The 15,419-nt window shown below is 48.3% G+C and overlaps 1 protein-coding gene across 1 annotated transcript in view; it reads left to right on the forward strand.

Annotated features, from left to right (window-relative positions):
• Positions 1-15,419, forward strand: part of LOC146861876 (alpha-2-macroglobulin-like) — a 1,085,963-nt gene that overhangs the window by 1,037,092 nt on the left and 33,452 nt on the right. The window lies entirely within an intron of this gene.

Genomic DNA, 15,419 nt, shown 5'->3' on the forward strand with positions numbered 1-15,419 from the left:
TATGTTAATGTTCCACCACACACACCACCTGTCGATGGTGCTCAACGCCAAGATCATCCGCCCCCACCTCCGCAACAACAAACTCCTCCTCACATTCCAATAGGTCCATCTGTTTCTACCGCTTTTCCTGCATCTACAGTTTCTACCTTACATCCAACAAATCCTTTCGTGCCTAGCACCTCAGAAGGTGCAACAGGAGGGGCGGCAGCAATTCTTGCCACGCCACCATCACGAAGTAAATTGTCTCTTAGAGATTTAGCATATCAACGTACACCCCAAACAGCAACTTCCGATATATTTAAGGAATCTCTTACAGATTGTAGATATGATCCAGTGCCCGGTAAAAAGGACAGAATGTTGCTAGCATCACTACGTATACGACGAGCTTCGAACTTTTTAACGATGCTACCAGGAATGATTGCTCATCTAGACAATATTTATCGCTTTATCCAAACAGGACAAGGCCCTGAAATTATTGACGAGGCCATGGAATACCAGAAAGTGGATATACAGGGATTCTTGTTACGCTTCTTCATAAACTGCTTGATCAGAAACAGAGATAGGCCAGAGGTAGATCAGGATGAAATGCAAGTACTTACCAGATGGGGTCAGAATATATCAGAGGGAAAACATGACAAACAGAAGTGTATAGTAGTTATGTGCCGAAAGATCCGCAAAGAAGTAGAACGAATACACAAAGCCAGATTAGAGGCAGACAAAACTGAATCAGAGGGAGAGGAGGAGGAAGAATCAGAAATGTCCACAGGACAATTAGAAACGATAGCTTATGTAGGTAGGGGAAGATCTTTTAACAATACCAGATACTTTAATGATCCAATACGTCCGATACGTCCAGAATGTAACAGAAATTTTCACGCCCCTATGTTAAATACGAGGTCCCCTGAACACCTATTCCAGGCTGCTGATAAATTACTCCGAGACCGAAGGGGGTATCATATGCTTCGATTCTATGGATGAACAAGAATTAGCTAGGTCAGCAGTACAATGGGCTGACAGTTCTGAAAAATACAGTGATGATGCGCTAGCACACACGTTCCTGAATCTTACACCAGACGAACAGCGTTTAGCTGGTATATACATGATACAACACCTCCTTATATTGTATAAAAGCCAACACTCCGATCCTGGTCCCCTACCCGATATACTGACAGAATTACTCACGAATAAATGGAGAGGTTCAGGTACTGATTAAATTAAAGAAATTCTAGAATATCGACACCAGTACATTGTCTTCGTATGCCCAGGATATGTTTCAGTTCCCACCATGGAAAGAAAAACGTATCACATAGATAGATAGAATCCCTTACGCGAAGTACACCCAGTCAGAGGTGACGACAATATTTTTAAACGCGTGTTTGTGTACACGCCCATAACTAAAATTGAATTATTAGAAATGAAAAAAGTAGTACCTAGCCATGACAAAGACCCAGCAGGTTTCCACCGTGAGATAAAAGACATGTTACTCATGGGAGATTATACCTACCCTGACATTATGAAAATATTAAAAGTATTATTGCCTGCCGGTATTTACGAGAAACTGAAAGAAAAGGAATGGGAGGTGGGAGACCAAAAGATAGATTGGACAGCATTAGAAAACGAAGAAAAGGCCCGAACTGCAGGTTCAGGGCTTGGGGAAAAAACTATAGCATTACCAGGATTATTAGTGCAGGTATTGCCACGTTTATTAACTACGAAAAAGGAAGACTGGGGTGCAATTTCAGCCTGTAAACAAAAACAAGATGAAGACACTAGTGATTTTTATTCCCGATTTGAAAAATGTTTTGGTATTAATAGTGGCATAAAAGCAAATAGTGAGTCGTACCCACATCTGTTTGTGACAAAACTAGTCGAAAACTCCCTGCCCCAAGTTAAGAATAGAGTACTAAAATTCGAGAGTACTTGGCAAGGTAACACCCCGTCACAGATGTTACAAATGTTACAATATCATCACAATAGAATTAGAGAAGAACAAGAACATGAACAAAGACGTATGAAAGACACGAAAATGAAAATGCTTGTTGCTCAGTCAGTTCCATCTGACGGCCATAAAAAGGGTACGACCCAGTCCAGTTATTCAGCGGTTCCTGTAAAAGGGACATGCAACTATTGTAAACAGCCAGGTCATTATATACACGATTGTGCAGTTCTAAAACATAATATCTCTACGGGTAAAACCAAGGAGAGACCACGTCCACCTAGACAGGATCAGATCCAACAACAAGTACCTCAGCATGTGCAACCTATGCCAGTTCCACAACAGACCGTAGAACAGCCGCAGCCAATTGCTGCAACACAAACAACGACACAACAGATGTACCAGTATGCACAAGCTGACTATCCCGATTATCAGCGATACACATGAAATAGCCTAGAGAAGGAAGTTGGCTTACCCCTTATTGAGGTTCCTGTAGACCAAGAGGGACCTTATGTACATAGTCAAGTATTAGGGAAAGACAGAAAATTTCTAGTTGATACAGGGGCAAGCAGAACAACTATAAGTCATAACGAAGTTCCAGGGGCACCCCTCTCAGGCTCACAGAATATTTCCCTTGGATTCTCAGGAAAGCCTATTATTAATGAAGTATCGCTACCTCTTCCACTTACGGTTGGTCCATTGACACGAACTACAGATTTATTGCTTACTAAATCATGTCCAGAAAACTTGTTAGGTATAAAAACACTGAAAGCTCTAGGAGCTATAATATGTTGTTCTCCGGAAGGAGTACGATTATTTTTGCGTGACTTTAAAGGTCACTACGTGTCCAAAGACATGGATCACCGGTTACAGAATTTACCTACACATTTATGGGCACAAGGCCCTACTGATGTTGGTTGCATGCACATTACACCATATCGAGTCACACTCAAAGCAGGAGTGGTACTACCACGAATGCGACAATACAAGTTACCTCCAGATGCTGTAGTGGCTTTGCTGCAAATCATTGACGAGCTCATTGCACAAGGAGTGGTTGTGGAAACCGACTCCAATGTATGTAATTCCCCGATAATTCCGATTCTTAAACGAACTGATCCAAAAGCACCGCCAGTATATCGATTAGTTATTGATCTGCGCGAATTGAATAAATGCATTGTACCACAATACCCAGTGGTCCCAGATATCTCTTCATTATTAACAGCTATTGATTCAGAGGCAACGTTCTTTACTGTAATTGATCTCAAGAACGCCTTTTTTAGCGTCCCAATTGATCCGGAAAGCCAATATTTGTTCGGATTCAGTTTAAATGGACGAAGTTTTAAATTCGCACGCGCACCTCAAGGATTCACAGAAAGCCCCAGCATCTATAGCCAAGCACTGAAAAGACAACTTGACAGCATCCACATGCCATCTAACACTGCCCTGCTTCAGTATGTCGATGATCTGCTGATCACCGCCCGAAGCGAACATGAATGTGAAAAAGCATCACTGACAGTTTTACAATTCCTAGCCGACAAGGGGCACAAGGTGTCCCCTTCTAAGCTGCAATTCTGTGTCCAGCAAGTTGTGTACCTTGGGCACTTGCTGTCCAAGGGGGGAAGACAGCTTACACCTGACCGCATCCAGTTAATTGTTAACATGCCACCACCCAAGACACAAAAGGAGGTGCGGGCCTTCATAGGTCTCACTTCGTACTGTAGGCAGTGGATCCCTCAATATGCATTTCTAGCGAAACCACTCATTCAGTTGACAACCCAGGAGGCAGCGACATCGACTGTCCTCCCTTGGACTCAAGAACATACACAAGCTTTTGAGAGTTTAAAGAAAGCTTTATGTCAAGCACCTGTTTTAGCAACACCATGTTACAGTAAGCCTTTTACACTTTTTGTTACAGAACGCGAAGGTACTGCCTTGTCAGTACTCACTCAGGAACAAGCAGGATCACACAAACCATGTGCTTATTTTTCTAGTACGTTAGATCCCGTAGCCCAGGCTCTTCCTGCGTGCCTGAAATCAGTGGCAGCAACAGCTTTAGCGATCAGACAAAGCGATGCCATAGTATTAGGACATCAATTGACAGTACAAGTACCACACGCAGTTGAGGTTCTCTTGAACCGAACACAAACACAACACTTGACTATAGCAAGACTGACGGGTTATGAATTGACATTGTTCCAGCCACACATAGAAATCAGACGTTGTAGTACATTAAATCCTGCCACACTTTTGCCATTAAGTGGAACAGACCCATTGGCACATGATTGTATTGAAGTCATTACTGTTACGACGAAACCCAGACAAGACTTGACAGATATTCCATTACCAGATCCAGACCTGACATTATATGTAGATGGTTCATGTATGAGAACAGGTACAGGAGAGTTAGTGGCCGCTTATGCAGTCACAACAGACACTGAAATCATTGAAACAAATTGTATTAACACCTTGTCAGCTCAAGCAGCAGAGCTCATCGCTCTGACACAAGCCTGTATTCAAGCTAAAAATAAGAAAGTCAACATATACACAGATTCACGTTATGCATTCGGAGTCGTCCATGACTTCGGCGTTCTGTGGCGCGAAAGAGGTTATTTAACTTCTCATGGTGCCCACATCCAACACGGACCCCTCATTCAAGCTCTATTAGATGCAATTCATTTACCTACTACAATATCGATTATGAAGTGCAAGGCCCATACGAAAGTGACTGACATTATTTCTCAGGGTAACGACCTAGCTGACCGAACAGCTAAACAGACTGCTCAGAATCAGACTCATACAACTGACACGACAAAGACAATAGTTCCGACACCAACACACTGCATGACAGTTAAGGATCCCGCCCTTGATGTAATTGATATACAGACACATGCTACACCAGAGGAAATAAAGAAATGGACTGAACTAGGAGGGATCCAAACGGATCAAGGATGGATGACGAAGGGAAAATCTATATGGTTTCTCCCCGACTCCATGGTTCAAGTTATCATTAACACAATACATAGTCCAGCGCACCTAGGAGAGAAAGCTATGCTAGATAGTATTCAACACATTTGGTTCAACAAACACTTGCGAGCAGCAGCCAAACAGAAAGTACGTACCTGCATGATTTGTTGTCAGTTCAATCCTGGTAAAAGTATTCCTGTAGAGCAAGGTGGATTTCAACCCCCCGATCACCCTTTTGAAGTCCTCCAGATGGATTATATCCAGATGGAACGATGTCGAGGATTCAAATATGTTCTCGTAGTTGTATGTGCTCTTTCCCGTTGGACAGAAGCCTACCCGGTTTCAGATTACACTGCCCCGACCACTGCCAAACAGTTAGTTCGAGAATTCTTCCCACGGTATGGTTTGCCCCGTGTCGTGTACTCAGATAACGGCCAGCCGTTCTCATCCGAGCTAATGAAACACGTTTCACTTCTGTTAGGCTATCAATGGAAATTTCACTGTGTCCGACATCCCGAGGCAGCAGGTCTCGTGGAACGCCATAATCAAACTCTGAAAATAAGACTCTCCAAAGTATGTAGAAAAAAGGTGTCGACTGGATAGTAGCCTTACCAGTTGCGCTCTTTTACATGAGAATGGTAGCACATTCTCGAACAGGGCTATCCCCGTATGAGGTGATCTTCGGTAGACCACCAAATATGTGGGGGACGCCTATACCTCGTAAAATCACTGATGTTGATTGTAATATGCTGACAGATTACCTGGCTTCCTTGATGTCTGCACTACAATCTTGTCGTTCACAGGTAGCTGCAGCTTTTCCCGATAACACTGAGGTGAAGCCCCATGAAGTGGTTCCAGGCGACCTCGTGCTTGTGAGGAACTTCGACAGGAGGAGCCCGCTGGAGCCTCGTTGGCAGTCGCCCAAGCTCGTTTTACTGACCACAAGGACAGCCGTGAAGATTGAGGGTCGCAAAGGGTGGTTGCACTCGAGTCATATCAAAAAATTTCATGGACCATTACCTGAACTGAACTCTCAGCCCTGCCTTCCCTCACAGACTGATTCAAAACTTCCCCTGGTTGAAAAGACTGAGCGCGAGATTTATAAACTGAAACTAAGGTCTAGCAAGTCAGACAATTTGATTGTTTAAGTCCTCTCCAAGGTGAATCGGTTGAATTTGTCCCTGACATGTATCCTGTAGACCGAAATAGAGAGAGAAATAGACAGAAACAGCTCAAGAAACATGCGTACTGTAAATTACTTCGTAGTCACTGTATAGTGACATTATTAACTATGTTTTTTCTAAGTCTTCTGATTATTTTCGCAAGCATACTGTTACATATGTATTACCCTATTTCCAAGCGTGCTTTCAATGCTACTGCCGAACATTCTTTTAGCGAATTGCCTCCGCATGAATTATCCTATAGATTTGCGCTGCGCAACAACACATTCATTAGTATGTTACATTATTCCCATCAGACCAGCAATGCTACAAATTGTTGGATATGTGGCCGACTCCCTCCCTATCAGAAATACAAGGGAGTTCTGCCCCTCTTTCCGTATCCATTCACACACAATGGCTCCTGTGGAGCATGGTTTAGCTTGATTAATTCCCTAGATTCAAATTCTGTAGTTTACCAGGACAACTGGGTATGGGGAAACCTGAACCTAGTTTTACTTAAAGTCTGCTACCCTAACAAGGAGGGACTTCCCAAAAGAACAGGAACTGATTTAGAAAATGAAGTATATGGATTAGGTAACTTCACACTTAACCTCATGATTCTGAATGTTGAATCCGAAGCCGTACCAATCTTGCCCGCTATGTCAGTATTTCCAGTTAAAGGTGAATTATGTGTAAGAAAGAATGGTTCAATACACATGGGCCATAGTAAATGTACCACTGTAATCGAGTTCAGTGATCAAGGCAAGTCTACATTTAAAGCTTCTCGTCATTCCTACTTCATATGTGGCCAGACCGCATATATACGTTTACCTCTAGATTGGGATGGTACCTGTTACATTGCATTCCTTCTGCCACCTGTTTTCCTAGCCCCGCCTGATTACCATAGGAATACCCATTTAGTACACAACAGACAGCAGAGAGATCTCCCGATTGTCGACTACACTGAAACGGCATGGGAGCAATACACAGATTTCAATAAAGGTTTCTTTCCCTACATAGGTACAGTCACAAATAGTAAGCTGATACGTAGATTAACTAGAACCCTTGAAGCAGTAGTGAATGAAACTACTTCCGCCCTAGGCAACTTAACAGAGGAGCAGTCTGCGATGCGAATTGTTGTTCTTCAAAATCGTCTTGTCCTTGACGTCATCCTGGCCGATAGGGGCGGAGCTTGTAGGGTCATCGGATCAAGTTGCTGTGTTTTCATTCCAGAAAATGCGCCGTCGGTATATAAAGCCATAACTCGCCTTCATAAGATTGTAAGCCAGATACACCAGAGTCCAGGCACCTGGACTTGGTCCGGTTGGTTCTGGAGCGTGTTGTCAGCCTGGGGATGGAGGATCCTATCCTTCCTAGGTATTGGCTTTCTCATATTATTCAGTTGCTGCTTATGTCTACAATGTGGGCCAGCGATTTGTGGTCTGTGTGCCACATCGTGTATTCCACATTCAAGTTTTCATTCAAGACCTCGTAAAAAGAAAGAAGAACAGATGATGTTATATGAACAGATTGATGGATTAATGAAGATCGATGTTTCATGAAGGGTCCGTAGGGGACAAGGAGGGAATGAGGAAATATGAATTTTATGATCAGTTATGTCCCCTATCTTAGACCCCAACGGCTCCATGTACATGCTATAAGTACATGTATGTTCCCTCCAGTTCCAGCTATGAAGACGCAAATACATGTGCGTCCAACGTTAACATGTCCTCTTTCAGATCCGCCATGAATGGGTCGGATATTCCATTCCTAAGTATGATTGGCCACCGACTTTATATGGTACACTTTTCACGTTTTACAGTTCAGGCGAGTAGGCCCTGAATCCTGTCATCAAGTCTTTTCCTGCCTTCTGCCTCTGAAAGCTTCAGCTTGAGTCTGCATCTGTATCCATGAAGTTTGTCCTACTCCCTGCGCGGCTAACGGTGCCTGACGCGGCCTGTTGCCTGCCAAAGACTGTATTTCACCTTCAAGTTATCTGCTCCGCTCCTCATCCAATGCATTCCTGTCTAGTAGTTTAGGTAAACATTCTTCCAGCTACCGAGCAAAGGGCCCGGCCTCACTGTCTTCATGCAAGTAGTTCATAGCCCCTGTTACCATGGAAAGCCCATGGCCCCTCGCATCTCATGTAGACACTTAGACGCTTGTACACGCACTAACAGTCAGTATAGAATAGATTCTGTCTAAAAGACCTTTCCTTTTGGATAATACAGTTCCTTAAACATAAGATACTAGATATGATTTGGGATTAGGTTGACCTGACCCCCCAGACTTCTGTCTCCTCACGTAGGGCTAAATGTCACGTTCCCTTCACCCCCTAGTTACACGTCAATCACACGTCATGCGGCTGCGCGCGCATCCCTGCCAAATATTTCTGCTGACACTGCAGGATTCTCTTATGGATCCACCCACTTGTGACATCATTTTTAATGACGTTTCTAGTATACGCCTATTATAACGCCTTTTTCATTACGTATGTGTATTCTTATCTGTATTATCAGCTGTTACGCCTCCTGCATCTGTCTTAATGTAATGCATTTCATATATATATTGTTACTTGTCAATAATGTATTGCCTATCCCTTCCTGAACCCTCGTGGTGATGGAATTCGATTGCCTGGTTCGAACCATAATTCCTTTGCAAGGAATAAAGTCCTTTTAGAACCTCTAATACCACGGATTCTGCCTCTTATTTTACTGAGTTATTCTTATTGTATTTTACCGCATCAAAAATAGTACAGGTAATTTAAATATTTACCACACTCCATCGGCCATGGCAATCTGCCAATATCCGGATGTCAGGTCAATGGTGCTGAGGTACCGGGCTGCTCCCAGCCGGTCCACCAGCTCATCTGCACGTGGGATGGGGTGAGCATCTGTCTTCGTGACAGAGTTCAACCCCCGGTAGTCCACACAGAACCGAAGTTCTGGCGTCGTACCCGGTGGGGCCGCTTTCGGCACCAACACCACTGGACTAGCCCACGGGCTGCTGGAAGGTTCTATCACCCCCAGCTCCAGCATCTTTGCCACCTCACGCTGGATGCTATCCTTCACTCGGTCAGAGAGCCGGTAAGACTTGTTCTTCACCGGGGGGCTATCCCCTGTGTCCACATCATGGGTACACCAATGAGTGATTCCAGGCGTGAGGGAGAACAACGAGGCGAACTGTCCCAGGACATGGCGACAGTCCCTCTGTTGTTCTGGGGTCAAGGATGGGGAGAGGACTACACCTTCCACCGAACCATCCTTCTCTTGTACCGCAAGAAGGTCAGGAAGTGCTTCACTTTCTTCCTCTTCGCTCCCATCCGTCACCATAAGGAGAGCAAGCTCCAATCGCTCATGGTGCGGCTTCAGGCGGTTGACGTGGAGCACCCTGAGGGGCTGACGGGGGTTTTTTACATCCACCACGTATGTGGTCTGGCCTCGCCGCTCCACAATGTCGAACGGGCCAGTCCACCGGTCCTGGAGGGCACAAAGCTCCCCAGGTTCCATAACCCACACCTTCTGTCCAACGTCCAACTCGACCGTCCGAGCGTTGCGGTCATACCACTCCTTCATTACGGTCTGGCTAGCCTCCAGGTTCTCTGTGGCTGCCTTCCACAGCTTGGCCATCTGGCTGCGGAACGCCAGCATGTAGCTGACAATGTCACGGGGAAGCTTCTGCGAAGTCTTCTCCCACCCCTCTTTCACTAAACTGAGGGGACCCCTAACGGGACGGCCATAGAGCAATTCAAACGGGCTGAACCCGACTCCCTTCTGCGGTACCTCCCGGTAGGAGAATAACAAGCAGGGGAGGAGGACGTCCCACTTACGCCTCAAGCCTTCTGGAAGGCTTCGGATCCTCCCCTTCAATGTCTTATTGAAGCGCTCTACAAGTCCGTTAGTCTGGGGGTGGTAAGGAGTGGAGAACCGGTAGGTCACTCCACACTCCTTCCACATGGCCTGCATGTAGGCCGACATGAAATTTGTGCCCCTGTCCGACACCACGACCTTCGGGAATCCCACTCGGGTAAAAATTCCCAACAGTGCCCGCGCCACCACCGGTGCAGTGATGGTCCTCAGAGGAATAGCCTCTGGGTACATTGTGGCGTGGTCCACCAAAACCAAGATGAACCGGTGTCCCGCTGCGGTCGGAGGGTCCAATGGCCCAACAATATCGATACCGACCCTCTCAAAAGGGGTCCCGACCACGGGGAGCGGTTCCAACGGGACCTTCAACTTTGTCCCAGTCTTGCCACTGGCTTGACAAGACTTGCAGGTCTTGCAAAAGGTGTCTGAGGCAATCCTCATCCTGGGCCAATAAAAATGGGGGACTAACCGTGCAAAGGTCTTGTCCTGGCCCAGGTGTCCAGCTAAGGGTATCTCGTGCGCTAACTCCAGCAGGAAGGCCCGGTAACATTGGGGGACCACTATGGCCCTCCAAGATCCATGTACCGGCACCCTGGGCTCACTGTATAGGAGACCATCCTCCCAATACACATGATAACCTCCCAGTTCCTGACTGGCCACTTGAGCTTCGGCCTGCCGCCGCATACCCTCAAGAGTGGGGCACGTCCTTTGTGCTTGACAAAATTCCTTTCGGGTAGGCCCTCCTTCCACTTGCCAGTCAGCAAGGGTCGGCAAGTCCTCCACAGGAACGACATCTACCTCCGCGGACTCCGGGGGCACCTCTGCGGCCTCCCCATCCGACTCACGGGGCATGTCTTCCACCACCTTCTTCTTCCCACGTTTGGGTTTGGGTTGGGCCATGATTCCAGGCTCCAACTCCGGGTGAGTTCCATGCCGGGCAGCCATGGACCGCGTGCTCACGCAAGTCCACCCTGGTAATCCCAGCATCTCAGTGTGAGCGTGAAACTCGACGTCCTTCCATTTGGTGTGCTCCAGGTCGTTCCCTAGCAAACACCCCACAGGCAAGGCAGGGCTCACAGCAACTCGCAGTAGGCCTTTGACTCCTCCCCACTCGAATGGAACACGAGCCACTGGATAGTGACTCAAACTGCCGTCAGCCAATACGGCCGGATGGAACTCCTCGGGGACTACTTGGTCTGGGGACACCAGCCGCCGCACGACAGTGGTCATGCTGGCCCCTGTGTCCCTCAGCGCTTCCACCTCCTCCCCATTAATTCTCACCCTCTGCTGATACTTAGCAGTGTTCGGGGGCAGGGACACTACGGGGACCACTTCTCTATCCCCGAGTGAAACCAGCGTCAGGCCTGTCCACTCCCCTTCCCTATCTAAGGGCAGCTCCACCCCAAGCGCTATACTACTCACCCCGGGACTTTTCCCGCCCAATGGGGCAGGTGGTCGCTTGCGACACTTGGGATCTCCTCTGTAGTGTCCAATCTCCCCACACTCGTAGCACCGCACAATCCTTGGCTGCTGACTCCTGTCAGGGTAAGTGGGTCTTGTGGAATTGGACGGGGGTGGGGTTCCTACTCCCTTCCCAAACTTATTTTGGGGACCTTTCGAGAACTCCACCTTTTTATCTCCCCCCCTCTTTCTTCTGGGGGAAACCCTGTCTGCCTTTCGAGTCATCTCCCCCGGGGCCCTTGTGAGACACCCGGGTGCTCACCCAAATATCTGCCTCCTCCGCAAGCTCTCGGGGATCCTTCAGCTTGCGGTCCACCAGATGTTGGCGCAGCTCCGGAAAGCTCTTATCCAAGAGGTGCTCCCTTAAAAAAAGATCGTACAACCCTTGGTAGTCCTGCACCTCGCTGCCACGCACCCAACCATCTAGTGCCTTCCTCGCGTAATCAAAAAAATCTACCCATGTCTGGGTGGACAGCTTATGGCTGCCACGAAACTTCTGCCTATACTTCTCGGGGTTCAGGCCAAACTTCTTTAACAAGGCCTCTTTCATGGGGGCGTACTTAACCTGATCCGCCTTGGCCAAATATAACAGGGTGTCCCTAACAGTGGGAGGTATATACCGGTAGAGACCACCTCCCCAGTTACTCTCCGGTACCCCATGGGCCGTTAAGGCTACCTCGTATGCCTCCAACCACTTCATGATGTCATCCCCTAAGGTATAATTGGCTATGACTTCTTTGGGTAGGTAGAATTTTGGTTCTTGAGGTTCCCTGGGTATGCTGCCACCATTGTCTTTGTTAGACGCGTTCAATTTGAGGGCGCGTAGCTCCAGCTCTTTTAACTGAAGCTCGTGCGCCAGCTTCTTCTCCTCCATTGCCCATTCCAATTTTGCTAATTCCTTTTCCTGTTCCAATCTGGCCTTTTCCCTTTCTTTCTCCTGCTCTAATTTGGCCAGCTCCCATTTTAATCGCCTCTCTTCCCTCCTGTCCTCGTACTCTTCTGGATACGCGCTCCTCCTGGACCCTGTCCTACTACTGGCCCCAGAACGTCTTCCTGGGGGCACATTCTCCGACATGTCTACATTCAAGATGTCTAGGACTTCCTGGGCGCTCTCCCCCTGAGGTGCCTCTGGCGCTTCCTGTCCTCCATCCCCTCTCCCTTCTGGGTGGGCTTCTACCCATGCCCTAATGGCGGTACGGATTTCCGGCCCTTTTGCCTTCCGCATCCCGGGCACCCCCATCTCCTGCGCGAACTCCCTTAGTTGCTTCACGGTGTACCCCTCGAGGTCCGCTAGCCGGGATTCCATTCTAGCAGGTGGGGACCTAGACACTAAGGAGAAAAATTCCTAGGGTATAGGCAACAGTCAATAGCTAACCAGGCTTCTTGCACTCTCAACCTGGACAGTGGAACTAACAATGCAGCAATCAATGTTTTTAGAGCTTTGGAACACAACAGGCGTTTAATTGTGGCGCCCTTCGCCTCACGGAAGGGTGCTGTATGGTCACAGGTCCCAAGGATCCCACCGCTCGCCAACAATGTAGGAACCTGGGGTCACCAGGCCCTAAGGGCGGTAACGTGGCGCGAGCCGGTCGGGCAACCAGAGGGCTATGTGTTAAGCAACCATACACCACACACTCCTCATGGACTAGGGACACACACAATAAGTGACGCCACACCGTTTAAATTATGCAAATACTTCAAGTTTATCCAAGTATAGCTGGTCAGTTGCAGTTCAGGAAATAACAAGGCGATACATGCATCATAATACCATCCCTTAGTAAATACGGCAATCTTGGCGATATTTATGCAGTGCCTAACCTTATTCATATACCCACGCCAGTTGGATAAGTGCGGGTGATTATAGCGCTGTGCGCGCTAAGAGAGGTCTTTCCCTGAACAGGCCGTCTAACACAGCACGATACTCGTAACGGGTGACTTTGGGTACATTAACATGGAGCCTGTAGAACTGAGCGCTCCTCGTAATCAATGGCCCCTAATCCTGTGAAGTAAAGCATATAAAACAAAGCGCTACGCGCAACCATTTGCAGGCAATTACGTAATACAACACGTTACTCGTGATCCCTGGTATGGAATTACCTTCGAGCAGAACATATAACACAATGCGCTACGCGCACTCTTTGGCATGTAATTACTTTCGAGTAGAGCATATAACACAAGGCGCTACTCGCATTCCCTGGCATACAATTACTGTCGAGCAGAGCATATAATCACTATGCGCTACTCGCATTCCTTGGCATGTAATTACGTTCGAGCAGAGCATATAACATAACAAGCTACTCGTGATCTTTCGGCATGTAAATACTTTCGAGCAGAGCATATAACATAACCCGCTACTCGTAGTCCCGGTCTCTCCGGCTGGGGAAGCGGAGTCGGTGGTGTGAAGCGCCACACGAGGGTAATGTCAGTCCGTACTTGGGACGGCTTCCAGCGGGGAGGGTTACCGGACTTGAGGAGCGGGTCCTTATGCTCCGGTGCAGTTCACAGAGCACCACGCTCAGTATCGTGAAAGGGGGGCACGGACAGGATCCCTCGGCGGGGTCTCTCCGTCGCGCAGGCAGGGTAGGGGACTCCCACGGAGGGGACAACCCGGGCCAAGTGCGGTGTGGTTCCCAGACCAGCAGGGGGCACACCAGGGGGGATCTCGGCCTCCGGGCTTACCTCCGTCTCGGCGTCAGCAGGCGTCCGTCCTCACGACGATGGGGGAACTCGGCCCCGACCTTGCGCACCTCCTCACACGGCTGCGACGGCAGCGACGGGGCCCCGGGCTTCTCCTGGGCCTCGCGACACAGCAGGGCACTTCTCCAGGGCCTCGCGACACAGCAGGGCACTTCTCCAGGCCTCCAGGCCGCGGCGGTGAGTGCGCTGGCTTCGTCGTCGCAGGGGGGGGCTCAAGTTAAGGATGGGGATATGGTGCTCAGCGGAGCACGCTGCCGGGGGTCCCAGACCAGGGCAGGGAGCGCGGGGGTCACAGCGCTAGTATCTGGTCGATCCCCGGTGGCTTGGCAATCGGCTTAGCATTTAGTTTGATGGGTCAGCTTGGACACGCAGTCTCAGCTCTAGCATTCAAGGCTTACAGCTCGCTCTTGTCATGCAGTCTCAGTTCTTACAGTTAGGTTTCAGTTCTCAGTTGACAGATGAAGTCTTTTGGCGCAGATGTATCTGGCGCCCTTAAGGGGTTCTGTTACAGGGGGTAGGAATGGAGAGGGCGACTAGATCCTTCCTAGTCAGGCTGGCAGAGAGTCTCTGGGTCCTCCTACTACTGGGCAAGATCAGTGGGATTCACAGGGCACCTCACTCACTTAAGAGGCAGTACCTAAATCCTGTCACTCTCAGAGGCATAAGTCCCTGGCTAGGCCCTACCGCCTACACTCCTGGTGGATTCTTCCAGCTCTGCTTCACCCCAATGGCCAACTCACCACAAAAGTTTCCCTCCCACTCTTAAGTAGCCCTAGGTCAGGTGACCTCTAGCCAAGGCGGCAAAAGTAAAACCCCACCTCCCTTCTAGAAGGTTCCAGCACATTCCAGGAGCTTCCCCACTCTACCTATGGGACAAAAAGGCGGGCTGGTGTCGCAACATTGTTGTGGGTCCCAGCCAGCTCCTGGCAGCTAGGGTGCTACTATGAAAAACGACCACCCTGCAGTAGCAGGGGTCGGTGGCAGCCATCTTGGGAGAAGGGAGCACCTGCACCTTAACACTGATTGGCAATGAAAAGGCGCCCGGAGACCTAGTCCAACATAAAAATGAGGGTGGAAAAAATGAGGCACGATACAAAAATAGAAGGGGAGACCACCCTAGGGCTGACAGGTCCAACAAGCACTATAAAAAAAATCATGATTTTTCTACATTTGGTCTAATTACTTTTTGAATGTAATTAACAATAAAGCATACTTGCAGACTGTGACTACATTCCTGCCTTTCTTAATATTTCACTTCAAAACTATGCGATTGTATTCGTTTAACGGGTGTACGGTCTCATTCAACGGACGATTTGTATAGGGTCACTGGAAATT

This window comes from Triturus cristatus, chromosome 2_2, assembly GCF_964204655.1.
Source record: "Triturus cristatus chromosome 2_2, aTriCri1.1, whole genome shotgun sequence".
In the NCBI taxonomy this organism is placed as follows: domain Eukaryota; kingdom Metazoa; phylum Chordata; class Amphibia; order Caudata; family Salamandridae; genus Triturus; species Triturus cristatus.